The following is a 16,699-nucleotide window of genomic DNA, read 5'->3' on the forward strand; positions in this document are numbered from 1 at the left end:
TTGGTAGAACGCTAAATGGCTTAAAAGACAGAAATGTATAGGCACACCACAAGTTACTAGAAAGCAAGTTTTAATGAAGCTACGACCAGGGACTGGCTGATAAAAGCGGAGCCAAATCCCTTCAAGAAGGTGCCAAGTCCATTCTGGTCTGGAATGCATTGATAATTGGGACATTATGCTCAGAGACTGCAAATTGACGTTCTGTCGTCATCCCCCTTGGAATAGAAACTCCAATCCTTTAAAGTAATTAGCACCAATTTGGAGCATGTGTGCAAAAATAAATCACCAGTGTCCAAAAACAGATGCATTAAGTTCAATGGTTACAAAGCAAAAGTTCTTTTTTAGCCCCACCTACGTAAACAAAATCAGAAGTAATTAGCATTTAAAAATAGCAGAGAGATAAGGAGAGTTCAATTCCCACTGGAAAATTATTACTTATATAAAAGTTCACAATGATGAGTGTCTTCCTGGTCTTAGTCATGTTATTTCAGTGGCTAAAGGATGGGCTTTCTTTCCTGAAGGTTAAGAGGGAGAACTGTGATTCTGTGCATGTCAAGGGTCAAGGGTCCAAGTTGAAATCTAAAGGTCTGTGTCCTCTGCCAAACAAACAGGGGTCTTTGCTGTCTCTCTTCCCCTCATCACTGTCTCTCATTCCTTCCTCTTCAGGGGTCAGAAGACAATTTGCAGAATCTCGAGTTGTTGGCAGAATCTGGCCCTAGAAGCCTCTGTGTGAGGTTGTGTTGGTGTTTAATAACGAGACACCTACTGTTGGAGAGAGACTCAACAGTGTGCACTGAAGAAGGGTGGTGGGTGCCATGGTGAGGATGTGGCTTGTCTCTAAAGGGCTTGTTTTGGAAGTTAGGTCCTCAGTGTGGCAGTGTCCAGGGAGTAGGACCTGCAAGTGGGAGGGAGGTTCTTAGTTCACTGAGGGCACTGACCTTGGGAGGGATTGAAGTAGTTCTCTTAGGATCTTGAGCTAGTTCTTGTGAGTGTGCTTATTATAAAAGACTGAGTCTGATCCCCAAATCTTTCTGGCTTGCTGCCTGGCCATGTGATCTCTCCCCTCTCGCAGGAGCTTCCACCACTCCCATTCTACCTGCTATGAGAGCTGAGGAAATGCTGGCACTATGCCCTTGAGTCTCCAGGACTATGAGATAAGTAAACATCTTTTGTTTATAAAGTCACCTGGACTTAGGCATTTTATTATAATAACAGAATACAGACAAATATAGCCATTTCATGAGCTTATCAGTGCACACTTTGAAGTGGCCCTTGACACCTTTCTAGAACATGTTATATCTCAATCAAGGATTGAGTATTACTGTTGTATATGGTGTCAGAATGGGGAGACAAACTGCTGTGGAAATGCAAGTGAAAATGTGGGAGTGCATGGAGCCATGTAAGAGCATTGCCTGATAGTTCTACAGGACTTTGGGTGCCAGGTATGTCAGCAATTTGCTATGTGAACTTGGCTAAGTTGCTTGCTCTTTCTGGGCCTTAGTTCTCCCATCCTTAAAGTTAGGGAACGAATTGGGTCATCTTACTGCTATAGGATCCCACATAGTCTTTTTTTTTTTTCTTTTAACCATTTTGAAGACATAACTCACGTCTTCGATTTGCTCTTTTCGTCCACTGATTTGGAAAGACATGGTGAAGGAATGTTGGGGGAAGGACATATGTAGAACTCAACATTTTTCTATTCCTCATTTATAAAATACATGAAAAATATACTCCATCTTTCCTTTCCCCAAATTTCACAACTTTAGAAACACAGGATTGACATAGAGAACCCAGAAGGTCCTGATGGCAGTAGCATAACAGAACCCACCAAATCATAGTCATTCTGAGAAACAGACAGTGAAAGTTGATGTGATCTTGGAATAGAACTGAGGGCTAAATGGGAAGGGATTTGTTCAAAGTGGCTTGTTAAAGGCAGAAGTATGATTCAAACCTCTTGATTCTAAATCCTCTTTCCACCGTTTCTTTCTTCCTCTGCCTTTAGAATGTCTAATCTTGAATTGGGGCTTCAAGATTGATTAAAATACCTATATTTTAAATAAAAATATCAGTGGAGTTTTGCAACAGTATAGCATAGTTTAAATCTCTGACCATTAGTTTTTGTTCGGACTTCACTCAATTTTTATAATTTTTCCCCAAATCATTTATTGCTATTGTTGCTTTTCCTAATAATGAATACCAGTCCTTCTGACTGCCCCTCAAAACACACACACACACACACACACACACACACACACAAAGAGTTGGGGTGTTTATTTGTACAGAAACTTGAGACTCATCTCAAATATCTATGGATATCTTCTCACTGGCCACAGTCAGTCTACATTCCTGGCACTTCATCAATTCTTTGCTTCACAATTACCCCAAGAGTTTCTATTTTTGCTACCTACAGACCCATCTCCTCTATTAAGATGTAAGCTCATCAGAAACTGGGAAGATCTTTATATCCTTGTTATTAAGGCCTTAGTGCTACTTAGGTGTGTTTACTGGACAAATGAATAAATAAAAGAGCTCCGTTAGTATCCAGTGGTGCCCTCATAGCCCTGAGAGCCATGGCAAGATTAGCAGTGACTTTTGTTTCATTCTTTATGAGGAAGCAAGATGGTCAAAGAAGGGCCCAGGGCTAGGGGTGTAGCTCAGCGGCAGAGCATTTGCCTTGAATGTGCAGGGCCCTAGGTTCAGTCCCTAGCACCTCCTTCCCACCTAAAGAAGGGCAGAGGTGCCTTGGTTCTGTCTGATCTGTCTTCATGGCTGTGATTTCATAGCACTCTTCATGACTACTCACGCATGGCCTAAGTACAGAGAGTGACCCTGTCCAGACTTAGGAGATGGGAGAAATGGCAAGAAGACTGCTCATAAACTTTGGGTTGCCAGTCTCAGCATGAGGGCATACCTAAGCCAACCCCCACAGTGACTTTGGCCAGGGTCCTAGATCTGTTCTCTGTACATCAGCATGGGTCAACTTGGCCTCTGGGAGGGAAAAGTGTCAAGAGTCAGGCACCAGGGGTGTTTCCAGAAACAGTGTTGACAAGAGTGGGAAACTGTAGCCTCTTTGCTCAGACACTTGGAGGCAGAAGGAAGGGAGAGCATAAACAAAAAGCCATCAAACTTCTGTCCAACATTGCAGGCAGAAAAGCAGAGGGTTCTTGAATGTTGGTAAAAAGAGAAGTTGGCATGGTGATGGGGAGTGACAGAAAGTCCTTGTGGACAGGAAGGAGAGGTAGGTGTGGAGTGAGGGCAGAGGAATAAGAGGCAGAGACAGAAAGATTGAGAACTTATAGCTACGAGGGTACAGAGGAAGAGGGAGAGAAAGGAGCAAAGTATAGACATCCAGAGAGAATATAGCTGAGGGTGGGAGTGAGAGAAAAACCTGGAGAGGAAAGAGAAGCAATGAGAGCAAGATGCAGGGCCACTTAGAGCTGGCCTGGCCTGCTCGGCTCAGGGAACTTTCTTTTGTAAGCCTGGCACAAGGAAGATCTGTGTGCAGGGGAAAATGTGCTGACTCCTGCCCAGGGCCTGTCAGAGGACAGAAACAGATCAATTAACCTGGGTGGGGCTCTCCTGACTGTGTTCAGTGCCTGGCCAGGCCAGGCCAGGCCAGGCCAAGGACTCTCACATGGTCATTAAGCTATTAAAGGGCCATTAGCTGCAGGTCAGGATTAGCCTCTTACCTTGAGAAAAACCCTCTTCCTGTGTGGCCTGACCACTGCCTCTCTTTCAGGCTCAGCTCAGGACCTAGTTAGGTATCTCCCCTTGACTTAGAAAACGGGCCTTTTGGAACCTGTGGGCTTTGAGGAACCTCTAGAAGCCAGCACAGCCCACTACAGTTAATTGGCGGGTTGATTCTGGGCCATATTTGTGGGTGGAGCAGCAATCATTTGGAGAAGAATATTCCCATACAGCTTAGAGTACTAGATGCATACTCTAGGGAGAAAGGTGTCAGCACCTAGAAGACCTTTGAAACCCAAACTAGGTAAAAGCTGGCTTTAGAATTCACACATTCAATGTTTTCTCAACATTTTTTGAGCATCTACCATGCATAGGGCGCTGTGCAGGAGGCTGAGGGTACAGAAAGAAGTAAACATGTTCAGTACCCTCTGGGGACAGCAAGGGCAACACAGCCTCCTCCCCAACTTAACAGAAGCACTTCAGGAGCTCAGAAGTGATGGTGGCTGATTCTGTTTTGAGGTTAGCAACACATCTGGGAAGGGCACATTTGAGCATGGCCTTAAGGACTGAGTAGGATCCACCAGGGAAAGCAGAGAGGCACAGATCAAAACCCACAGGTGTGAAAGTGCAGTCGGGCTCACCTGGAGGATGAATTGTCAAAGACAGGGAAGACCCCACAAGGCATGGGTGAATGGAAATAGGGGCCAGACAAGGACAGGCACATAGAAACTGAGACACCCAAGGTTTTGGTTAGAAGGAAACTTGGAAGATTACCTAGACGATTGACATTTAGAAAAAAACAAACATTTGTGGGTGAAGTAGAATTTATTGACACGTGCCTGGGACTGGGTGTGGCCGAAGGGGACATTATAATAAGGTTGACATCTCAAACTAATCATGTCATTCCTTTTCTCCATAAAAACCTGAATGTTCTGCCTTGTGTAGACCCTCCTGCCTTCTCAGTCCTTTTTCTCTTGCTTCTCTCCCAACTCCAGTCCTTGCCCGTCCCTCCCAGACTGCCCCAGGACTGATGGAATCTCTGTGCTGGGTCTCCTCAGCCCTGGCCTTCAGTCTCATGAGGGTAGGGGTAGGTCCCTGGAGGACTAGAACCTCCTGTGCAATCAGATCCATCTTCCTTAGAAGGCAGATGTTAGCTCATTTGTCACTGAGAAGTTCTAAAAGCACTAAGAAGTAAAAAAACAGCCTTGCCCAGTTCTTTTTTACAAATTAGATGAAGTGAGAAGTAAAAGTTTTCTCCTTCAGTCTGTGAGCATTTATCAATCAAGATGCTTTTCTAAGTTAAATCAAATTTATAACAGTGTATATGTGCATTAGAATCACATACCTATTTATAATAAATTATGACATACACATTCACTTTTCTATTTTAAAGTGTACTGTGGAAAAAAATTCCCAATTCTGTACCTCATTTACAGTCTAGTATTCCATAGACTAGAAATGTTGTCAGCTACTTTTCTGTTGATAGACATTTATGATGATTTCACTTGTTTGCTTTTACAAACGATGCTGTCATAAACATCTTTATACACCTTTCCATTATCTCTATAGAATGGATTTTCTAGAGGTTAGATTGTTAAATAAAGAGAATGTGCATTTTAAATCTTATTAGGAATCACATCATTCTCTTTTTTTTTTAAAGATTGTACAGGTTTAATTCAAATGTATGATATGTCAAGATCATTGTACTGTCATGTGTAACTAATTAAAACAAACAACAAAAAAATTTTACTGGTTCATACTCTAAATAGCAATTGCATGAGGTTCCTCTTCCACAATCGCCCTCTTACCCTGGTACTGCCTCATCACACAACAGGTGAGGAAATGGCAAAGTTAGTTGTCTAATAGCGCACACCTACATATTGGCAATGCTGGGACCAAGATTCCAGGTCTGCTGTCACTACACAATAAGGTAATGCATGTGGAATATTAAGAACAATGCCTAGCACCAAGCAAGGGCTCAATAAATGTTCATTATCACTACTATGGAAGTACACTGCTCAAACTGAGGCCTGTTACAAGTTTTAGGAACTGGATTAGTGTGGATGATGAATTGTAAAGGAGAGAGAGCAGAGGCAAGGAGGCTTCAGGTAAGTTTTCCCAGTCTAGATAAGGTCCCTTCTTTTTGTTCTCCTGCCATTTTCCCTGACTCCTTGCAACCTCAAATTTGGCGCTGATTAATTGTCCACCGCGATACTTTCTCTGGAGGACAAAAAAGTGAGAGTGTGCTCTCTGCCATCAGGGACTGGAGACTGCAGGCTAAAGTGCTACAGTCACCTTCAGAAGTCCAACAGGAATTTAAAATGATATACTTCCGAGGCTGCGGATCACTCACGTGGCTGTTTTACACCTGAAGGGTCTCAAGGAAAAAGAGCCAGTTATTACTTATTAATTATATTGTGATTCTCCTCAATTAGGTCAGAAACTCCTTAAGGGAGGGCCTCTAACTTAATTTTTTTTTTTTTATTATCCCCTCCAACACGAACTAGTGTGTTGAGGCAAACGCTGTACAAATTTAATATGCACAAGGTGGGGAAAAAGTTCAGGGTCTGGTTTTTGGTGTGATTTGAGGAAGTCACTCCCTTTAGAGTTGTGCCTTCTAGAAATCAATTGATTAAATTACCACGTGATGACTTAAGTCAGTTCCACCTTTGCAAAGTGAAGAGCTGTCCTCAGAACTGTCCCTTGGCCAGGAAAATGCTGGCCTCTCTGCTGCACAGCCTGTCAGAGCATCCGCGCAGTCTTTAGCTGCAAGTTGTAGATCGGGGTAGGCCAGAGAAAAGTGCCTGGGGAAATGGGATTCGAGAAGGTAAGAGCCACTGGAAGAACTTGGCCCCAGAGCCAAGGACTTCTCAATCAATATGCATGACTTTCAGAATTCCTATTTTAATCAGCGAAACGGAAATGAAATTCCCAATGTAGCTTTTAGTTCAAAAAAATAAATTACAAGTGGTATATGATATTCATGCATACCATTTCCTCTGAAATTCTTTTTAAGAATTGAAGAAAATAACCATATAACATACTGGAAAGAACACTAGCCTAGGAGTCCAGAGATTTAGTTTCATGCCCTAAATTTATCACCTGGTAGCTGTGTGATCAAAAGCAGTCAGTTCCCCCGTCTTACCTCATTTCACTTATATATAAAGTGAGAGAATTGATGGTATGTAAGCTCCTCTCGACCCCAATAAAAGTTGAGAGTATAATTCCCTGGGTAGTGTCAAAGACTCCTGCATTTATCCATCCATCCTCTCCACAAATATTTAAGTCAATTCCTACTTGGACCGTGTGCACGTGATGTGAGCCCTTCTACTCTGAGTTGATAGAGTGATGGTATCATCCTCCTCATTGTTCCCTCCTTTCCGCTTCTGGCATCTCACTCATCACATCCTTATGCAGTTCACGCTTCACTTGTTTCTGAGCAACTCCTTGGCAGAAATCTGATAAAGTCAAGCCATCCTTGAATATCAGAAACCTGGAGGGGCTTCCTACTGCCTTAAGGGAGAATTCCAAACTTTTATACTGGGCTGGATGCTATCTTTCCAATAAACTCTGCTAATGAACTCATCCTTAATCTCACTCTCTTCCTCTCAGCCCTACTCACACCTAAAATGTCGCCCTTCAGCCACACCACGCAGTAACCTCACCCGGTGCCTTTGAAGGTCAGATATTCCTCCAGTGCACCACTTGCCCCTCCTTCCCTGCCTGCCTAAAGGGTCTGGTCTGCTTTTCAAGCTCTAGTTCAAATTCTTTCGTTCCTAAGAACATTTGCAGAGAACCAGATCCACCCATTTAGAATTAATTTTCACCTGTTCCCCAGATCTTCCCTGCAGTGAAGTTCAAACTGGATCTTTAGTGCAGGGGTTTGTGAACCCTGTGAACCTCACAGAACACTGTGAGGTTCTAGGGAGAATTGTCCAGTTTTGGATTTTTGACCCTCCACAGCACAGAGATCTTCATGCTTAACACTTAAGGTCACTCTGCACTGAGCAGTTACCACAATGACAGTGACAGCATGGGCTTTATGATACTCCACATTCACTCAGACAACAAAATGCAGACACGTAAACCACCCAAGGCAACCACAGTAATAGGACAAAGGCTTGAACCTCTTAAGACTAGTCTACACTGCTTCCCTACAAGGGGCCACGCTATGTGCTGAGTGGTTTGGTAGCTATTCAGAGAAGAGGTTTGCAGGGAGCCATCCATGAAAATCTCATGAGTATCTTCTGTCGGCATGAAGCCAGGGAGATTTTAGGGTTAACCTTGGGAACTATCCATGGCTCTCCCACGCAATAGATTGCCCAAGGCACAGGACCTTTATCTTCACTCGGCTAGGACGATCTCTCATGGTTGCTTTGGAGATGGACTTAACCCGTCAGGAACTGGACAGCCCACCTCTAATCTTTTTTGGAGAAGAACATCTATGGAAGGCCTTTGATGTCCCCCTGATATAAATAAAGCAAGCGCAGCCTCGTTTTGCCAGAGTATAGAAGCTCAATCTGTGTGATCGGCTTATCCATCCCGCCCCCACTTTTTGAAATTATTTTCTGTGTCCTGTGGTTTTTTTCGTCGTTTTATTCTTTTTAGCTTTTATTTCTTAGCCAGTCCATTCCACCGAGGGGAACCCCATTTCCATCGCCTACGCGGGATACAGGCGTGAGAGGTTGAAGATGTACTTAACAAAAGTTTCCTGATTAGCTAGGGACATTTCAGAAGTGTTTTGGAAGGAGCTGGCATCTGATCTGATCCCTGAGGACGAAGTGGGAATTTGACAAAAGAACAAGTTCAGGGTGTACTAATAAGAGAATAAAATGAGAGAGGAGTCCCCTACCAAGTGAAGAAAGGACGTCTGTGAGGAGAATATGAGAGTCACTTCTCCAGCTAGACTGTGAGTAGATGAGGACAGGAGACACCTTGGTTCTGCTTAGAGCTGTATCTCCATTGCCCATGGCCATGGAGCGCATGCTAGATAAATATGTTGTAGAAATTAATCTGCTCAATAAATGCTACCTAAGCGTGTGTGTGTGTGTGTGTGTGTGTGTGTGTGTGTGTGTGTGTGTGTAATTTTAAACTCACTCTTGGCCTAGAATGCTGAATACCCTGCTTTATGAAGGCTTGAAAAGCCCAAGCCAAAACTTTTAAAGCCTGAAAGTGAAACCTCCAGTCCCTAGAAAGTTTCACTGACCAACTCAGTTTCACTGACAGGCTGAGTAAAAAAAAATAAACCAACAGAACAAGCTATGAAAAATCAAATAAGAAAAAAAAAATCTTTCAGTTCCAAGAAACTTAGTTATTTTCAGTAATGTGCCTCTTGCAAGGAAACTTGAGGGCTCTGATGAGGTCAGTTTCATTTCCAGTAGAGAGCTTTTACCTTCTATCTCCTTCTTGAGAGAGGAAAGGTCCCTCACCTAGCAGTAGTGCCACAGGCCTGGGGCTGAAGATGTCAGGGGAACTGGGGCCAATAAGGTTCTTCTCATGCCCTACTGGGTGGTCCCATGTTTTGTCTTAGAATAAGCTATAAGCAAGTCTATGCCAGTGAACATAACTCAGATCACAACATTTGTTGAACCAGTGAGTCAGAAAATGGCTCAAGGCAGAGCTGGCCAGCGGGGAGTTAAGCATGATGAAGTAGAAAACGTCTTCAGCTCACGGCAGGAGCACGGGCCTTCGCCTTCTCTACTGCATAGTAGCTGGGTGACCCTGAGCCTCAATCTCTCTTTCCAGCTCTGACATATTTGGCAGATTCTGGTAGGAGGAGAAAAGAGCTTGCAAAACACTGATAGATTTTTTTTTTTTTTTTTAAGAGATGCTTGTGAAAGACTCTACGTGCAAGGGAATCTGAGAATGGGATTTTTTTTCTTTATCCCAACCCAGGTTTTCCAACTTTGGCACTCTGGACATTTTGGGTTTCGTTATGGGTACTTTTCATTGTAGGATACTTTACAACATCACTGACATATACCCACCAGTACCAGTAGCATCAACTCCCTTTTCCAATATGTCTCCAGACATTGCCAGATGGTCCCTGATGACAAAATCACCGCCAGTTGAGAACTTCAGCTTCTCAATTGCATTCCCACCCCAAACTGATGGATTCCTTAGAATAAGAGATCTGAGGGTTACAGTAGGAAGTGATAGAAAGCAGGCACAGAGGATCCCTCCACTCGTGTGACCTAAGGATGGGGAACTCAGAGAACTTAGAAGTACTTGAGGCCTGAAGGCAGGAAACCAGCATTGAAGTCTCTGTATTGTCACTGGCTGTGTGAGCTTCATTACCCCACTTAACCTTTCTGATCCTCAGGGTCCTCATGAAGCTAAAAGATGCCATACCTCTACTCTATGAACTAACTTCCTCCCATCCTTTCTCGTGTTCACATGCACACTCTCACAAGGTTGTTAGGAGGATTAAAAGAAATGCATGTGAAGGATGCTGTAAATTAAAAGTATAGGGCAAGTGCATGCTATTAGCTATCACTCTAAATATTTTTTCCCCCAGAAAAGAAAAGGAACTTCCATTCCTGCATATATATATATATATTTTTTTTTTTTTTTTTCTGTCAGCAGTGGTAACGGTGACCTCACAGGTACCACCACAGCAGTAATGAAAAGAAGCCATGGGCCACCCTCTGGGAGTACCGCACAGTGACAGCTGCCAGGTTGAATTCTACTAGGCTGGAGTTAGTTGGCATTCTCTAGTATACACAGAAGCCCCTTCAAAGAAGCTACCACAGTGTTGGGCAAAGGCAAGAATGTCCCATTTTGCCATTCACATACCTGGAAGTACTTGGCCCTATGCTGACTTTCTTCCCCTAGGCCACGGACCTGGAAGATGTCCCTGTGACACTTGTCTCCAGCAGAGACCTTTGGAACTAAGGAAGTCCCTTCCAAAGCCTCAGACCAGGCCCAGATCTGGCTGGGTCCTCTGATGTGAACCACACTGTGGAGTCCTAGGATGTTATGTCCTACTTAACATCCTAGCAAACAGAAGAGACACCAGGTCAGCAAGCTGGTGACAGTCCAGGAAATTCAGTTAGCTCAAAATCAACCTGGATATTTTTGGAAAATTCTAGGACCAAAGGGTCAGATTCAGGTTAGAAGAAATAACATCCTTGATGCTTGTAAATGCTTTGAGTTATGGACTACTTTCCCATCCTTCGAGGAGAGTATCCAATAGTGGTCAAAGGACTCTTTCTGAACCCTGGGTGCACATTCTGGCCCTGCTCCTCACTGGTTCTGTGTCTGTGGGCAGCCAGTAGGTGCTGTGTAAATGTCAGCAGCTCTGCTCGGTGTGCTGCTTGGTCCTCACAGTGAACCTGGAGGTTGGGGGGTAGGTGTAGAATCTGAAGTTCAGACAAGAGCATCCCCACACAGCACACCCACATCCTTTTGCTCTACCCGTCCTTTTAGGTCACTCTTGTTTCTCTCTCTGTTATCTAAATGCCAATCTGTCCCTCGAAGTCTGTTCAAATGCTACCTCCTCAATGAATTCTGCCTCCAGAGTAGAATGAATCTCAGCTTCCTCTAAGCCCCGCAGCATTTTGTTGGTGTCTCTATTACATGGTGACACTCACTTGGGCCACAGTAGGCAAGAAAAGGCCCAAGATGAAGACGTAATACACTTCAGAGTGTGATCAAGGCCAGAGAGATTTGCCAGGTGCAGTTCAAAGGAAGGAAATCTCGCTCCGTGTTTCTCCTGACAGTCATAACATGTCTGGGTACCTTTGAAAGCCCTCACCTCTTCTGGCTTGAATCAAAACTAACTCCATCTATGCCGGCTCCCTTCCCACACCGAGCATCCGGGGAAGGAACTGCGTGACTTCACCTCCACATCCCCCTCACTATGTGGCCCACAGAGGGGCCAAAGTTTGCAGGGGTTTCAAAAAGGCGTCTGACACTGAACTGAGAAGAGTTTGTTGCTGGCGGGCGATGGTGACGGGTGACGGATGATGGTGATGGTGACGAAGATGATGTTGATAACAGGGAGGTTATCTGAACCGAAACCCAGCCGTCACGAAGGGCGATGCGCTCACCGTGTTTCACTATGACTGAGTGAACGACAAGAGCGCAGCGAATCAGACCTAGAAACGGAGCCCACTCACTGCAACCTGAAAAGAAACTGGGAAATGGAAAAGGCCTATGGGCGGAGAGCACAATCTGCACATCAATGTGGCAGAGGCGCAGAGAAACACCGTCTTACCCTGACCATTCAAGGATGTAACTTTCAGCTAGGTGGAGCGGCGAACACCTGTAATTCCAGCTACTTGAGAGGATGAGACAGGAGGACCGCAAGTTAGAGCTGGGGATACAGCTCATTCCCAAGCATGTGTGAATCTCTGGGTTCAATTCTCAGTATTAAAATAAAAAAGAAAGAAAGAAAGAAATTGGGGCTGAGGGTGGAGTACAAACATGAGGGTGGGTCACCTTCACATTGAAAATATCCAAAAACATAGATAAGAGGGAAAATCTTATTACAGGGAGTTGAATACTATCTGAATTCATTGCATTTTCCTGTTCTACCTGATTTTAGGTAGCTGAGATTATGATTCCATATATTAAAAACATTCATTTACTTTTTGTATAGAAAACCCACGTGGAAGGAACAAGATTCAATAGGTGCAAAAGGACTGGCAGTGAGAAATCAAGTCTCCCTCCCACCCCTGACACCCACCACCCAGCTTTTCCCAAGTCTTGAGTAAATCCTTCCAGAGGAGTCCTAGGCCTGCCATTGTATGTTTCTAGAGAGAATTAATAGTCCTAATCCTTCAAGGTTCTTAAGAACTAAAAATTGCCTACAAGAAGAAAACATCGCTAATGCAATATAGCTGTGTTGATAAAAGACACAATTATATTGCCTCTATACCAGTTATATACCCACAATTATATAGTGCAACTCTTTCTAAATAATGTTCCCAACTGACAGCAGTAGTTGGAGGTACCCAACGAAAACATACTCTCTTGAAAAGCCTCTGTCCCAAAGATCACTTAGAGAGACCACTAACGGTGGTTCTGAGAGTGCCAATAGAGATTTGTCTGTAGGTCTCTGAGTTGAAGTGACTTAAGATGTGCATCCCCAGCCCAGGCCCCTAAGGCAGGTTCCCCTTCTCCCAAGAGCAGACCTGGCAACAAGGACTTCTCACCTTGTTCTGCCCTGGGGTGTGTGGGCAGGGTGGGTGGGGGAATTCCAGTTCAAAGGAGGCAGTTTAAAGAAAGTCATTTCCATAAAATCTTGCTTAAAATAGAGAAAACCATTTTATACATAACCAGACTCTGACCTCTACAAACTTATCCCCTCCCCTCGCCCCCACATGCATGTGCAGGCATACGGAGAAGTGGGGAGTGGAATGCAAGCTCTCCTTGAGATCCTGGGCTGCCCGTGGACTTAACATTGCCACAGATCCTCCAACCCGCTATCTATCTCAGTGTGGTCTTGTCCCCAGCAGGCAGTTTCAAGAGGTTTTCAGGAATTACTACAGTTTGGAAGTTTATTTACCAGGGAAGAGAGTTTCCCCCTCTGCTCCCCCTCTCCTCCCAGTATCCATCTGATAACGTTACAGAAGGATTCACAACAACCCCCACCAGCCCCCCACTGAATAACACATCGTCTGGCAACAGGAGGCGTTTGCTTACATTTGGAAGGCATGACTGCATCAACTCCAGTTGTCCCTGAACTGCAACTGATGGGCCTCACGTGCTGCAGCCAACAGTTTGCCTTCACCCACTCCCCTCTCTGAAACGAACCTTTCTCTGGGAAAACAAGAAACCTACGTGCCATCCTGAGTGAGAGACTAACAGGAGCCGTGTCCCTGGAATTGCATCCCAGGCGTGGCAGGCAAGAGCACACGCTGGGGGATTTAAAACAGCAAGTTAAGCTTCGAGCATCTCTGGAGAGAACTTTTGAGCCAAAAGACTCAAGTGTTCAGATCTGAAGTATTGTCACAGGCCTTGAGTTCTCAATATGTGCCGTAGAAGGCATCATGCTGCTATCTCCTTTAGCAAAACTTTGCAACTCCCCCCTCATTCTGACTTATTTACTCAGCACTATTCTATAGGCAGATTTATGTTTCCCCAAAGATGTCTATGTCCTAATCCCCCAAACCCGTGAACATGTCATTTTGCATGGCAATTAAAGTTGCAGATGGAATTGAGCTTCCTGCAGCTAATTTTAAAATAGGAAAATCTGTGGATTATCTGCGTGTCTCAGTGTAATTACGAAGGTCTGTAAAGAGGGGAAGAGAAGAGTCAGACCCAGAGTGGTGGCCTTTCGAGAAAGACTCTATCTGCCATTACCAGCTTTGAAGATGAGGGAAGGGGCCCATAAGCCAAGGAATACAGTCAGCCTTTGCAGTCTAGAAAATATAAGAACATGGATGGTCCCCTGTAACTTCCTGGATTTTAGCAGTGTGAGACCCATGTCAGACTTCTGACCTCCAGTACTGTAGGATGATAAAGTTGTGTTGTTACAGCAGCAATTGGAAACCCATACAGCTACTATGGATCTTCTCTGTGTCAGACCTGGTACCTAGAACTGAGGGGGCATCCCTACAACATGTACTTTGTGCTTTGTATTCATCTTCAGGGTCCCACTAGGGAAACTAAAGCCACTTTAACTGTCTAAATAGTTTGGTTCAGGTAATTGGCTATACAGGTATTTGAAGAAGTTGAGAAGCCAACCCAGACATTAGCAAGAGCAGAAGTTGCTACTCCAGTTGCTAGACTATGCCAGATGGACAGAAAGAGGAGGTCATTCTATTGGAGTCCAGAGGCCAGGGTCACCTAGTGGAAACTGGACCATGGTGGGCCTCTTCAGCAGGAGCTAGAACCACGGAGACCATAGAGCCTGGCTGGAGAATATTGCTAAGGAAGAAAGGAAGAGAAAAGTATATGTAACTTCTCCCTTCCTTCTACCTCCAGGGTCCTGCCAATGCTTCCCACTCTGCCCAGCTGGAAGTCAGCTGATGTAGAAGCCAGGTTGTACAGGGATCAGGCCCTCTGCAAGGCCCAGCAGAACTGGGGAAGATAGTGAGTGGGCTAATGGATCTGAAGATGGAGGCACCTCTCTCTTTTCTGCACTGACCACAAATCTTGAAACACAATGGAATGTTTAAAATCTACAGTCTTAATGTGAGTTCTAGAACCTTCCATGGTCTGGCCCTTCCCTGACTCCTCTGCCTTCATCCTATGTTCTCTTTTCATTCACAGCACTACCATGCTGACCTTTTGCTGTGGCATCAACATGTCAAAGAAGTCCCTTCTTGGGGGCCCTGTACCTGTCTCAGCCTCTGCATAATTCCTCTTCCCCTGCTTCTGCCTTAACTGATAACTGTTCCCTATTTCCCTTCCAGAATGACTGTGGCTTGGTCAGATGACTCTTTTCACCATCGAGAATAGGTCTCCCTCACCACATCATCCCCCATTGTCTTTTCTTCATAGTTTCTGAAATGATCTTGGTTGTGTGCTTACTTATGTAGCAAAATCTTCCCTAGACTGTAAGCGTCTTGTGAGTAGGGCTATTGCCTTGTGACTTGCCAGGTCCTTATAAGCAGCATCTATTAGATGTTTACCAAAATCTATTTCTTTTTGAAGACAAAACAGGGCTTATTTCAGATGCCTTTGTAGTTAAGTGCGACTGAGTTTTAGCTAATGGAACATGAGTGGAAATACACGGTGCAGCGGCCAGGTCTGATGGTGGAAACCATCCAAGCACACTCCTGCAAGTTTTCCCCTCCTGCCAGATAACGTCAAAGCCCTAGGGAACGGTGGAGGCACAAGATGAAAGAAACTGGGCTTTTGAATGACTAAGTGCAAGAGAGTTGTCCCAGCAACCTACATACCCATCCAGGACTGTTATGTGCACAAGAAGGAAGTTCTGTGTTGACTCATTACGCTAACCTACCCTAGCGAAAACAGTTCCCTATGCCAAGAATAGTACTGGGTCGGTAATTGGCCCTAAATGAATAGTGATTGAACAATTGGATATTAGACACTTAATAACGAGGTGTTCAGTGACGGAGAGTCTTTTCCCACCCTTAGTCCTCCTCTACCAGTTCCCTAAGGACAGGGAAGAATTCGCCTTTATATACTCGATGCCTCCCATAGTACCTAAACCTGGGTCAATCCTCAACAGACGTGGGCTGCTGGGTTGCTAGGCAGTATTAGGGGAACAGTGACTGACAGAGCCGTGTCTAAACCACGTGTCTTAGCTGCTCTATACTGGCATTCTATACTGTTGGGACTACACATGTTTGTGCAGCTCAGCTCTTTAGAGTTTACACAGGGCTTTTCGCTTGATCCTGCTTCATAACAACTCTGAAAGATAATTATTATTAGGAGTTAGACAATGAATCTGAGCTCAAAGGGGTTAAGTCTTTTGCTCAAGAGCTTATTTTTTTTTTAAATGATAAAGCTGGCATTAATCCATGGTTCCAAAATATTTATCGAGAGCTTCCAATGGCCAAGTCCCCTAGCCTGAAGCTTCTGCACCTAGTAAGGACTCTAGAAATTTGAGAACCCAGGGTTGTGGGGAAACTGGAATTGCCTCCCAAGCTCCGGTGGAGGAAAGGTGTGAGCTGGGACACTGCTGCTGTGTGCCTTAGTGCATAGTTCTGGGTGGTCTGCCAGACTCGCCTGTGGTCGACAACATGGCTGTAACCCTCTCTGCAGCTCTCCCGCTTGCCCAGGCTAAGGGCCTGGTGCTCTAAGCCTGCCCTTTTCCATACATTCTTTTCTTCTCCCTGTGCCAAGATTTCAGTAGACAATTTAGAATGGGTTCCAGGCCATTTAGCTCAGTCAGAGATTTGGGTGAAAGTTTCCTCCCACTCACCCTAGGCCTCAGATAACCATTCAGGATGTGCCCAGCCTGCGTGAAGGGGGTAGGGGAAAGCTCGAGGAGAGTTTTAGGCATAGGATTGGAACAGAAGTTTCCGCAGCTGTTAAATTTACCTAAACTAACCCGACCAGACAAAATATGTCGGTAGTAGTAGGTTGGTTGGAA

General features: G+C 44.7%; 1 protein-coding gene across 38 annotated transcripts in view; it reads left to right on the forward strand.

Moving 5' to 3' along the window:
- LOC144376351 (uncharacterized) overlaps positions 1–16,699 on the forward strand; it is a 222,917-nt gene that overhangs the window by 45,153 nt on the left and 161,065 nt on the right. For 3 of the 38 annotated variants that reach the window (XR_013436740.1, XM_078043833.1, XM_078043835.1), the window contains exon 3: positions 14,620–14,829. The exons of the other annotated variants lie outside the window; for them this stretch is intronic. The gene's annotated coding sequence lies outside the window, so the exon portion shown is untranslated. The remainder of the gene's footprint in view (positions 1–14,619; positions 14,830–16,699) is intronic. 38 annotated transcript variants of the gene reach the window in all.

Source organism: Ictidomys tridecemlineatus, chromosome 3 (assembly GCF_052094955.1).
Source record: "Ictidomys tridecemlineatus isolate mIctTri1 chromosome 3, mIctTri1.hap1, whole genome shotgun sequence".
Taxonomy (NCBI): domain Eukaryota; kingdom Metazoa; phylum Chordata; class Mammalia; order Rodentia; family Sciuridae; genus Ictidomys; species Ictidomys tridecemlineatus.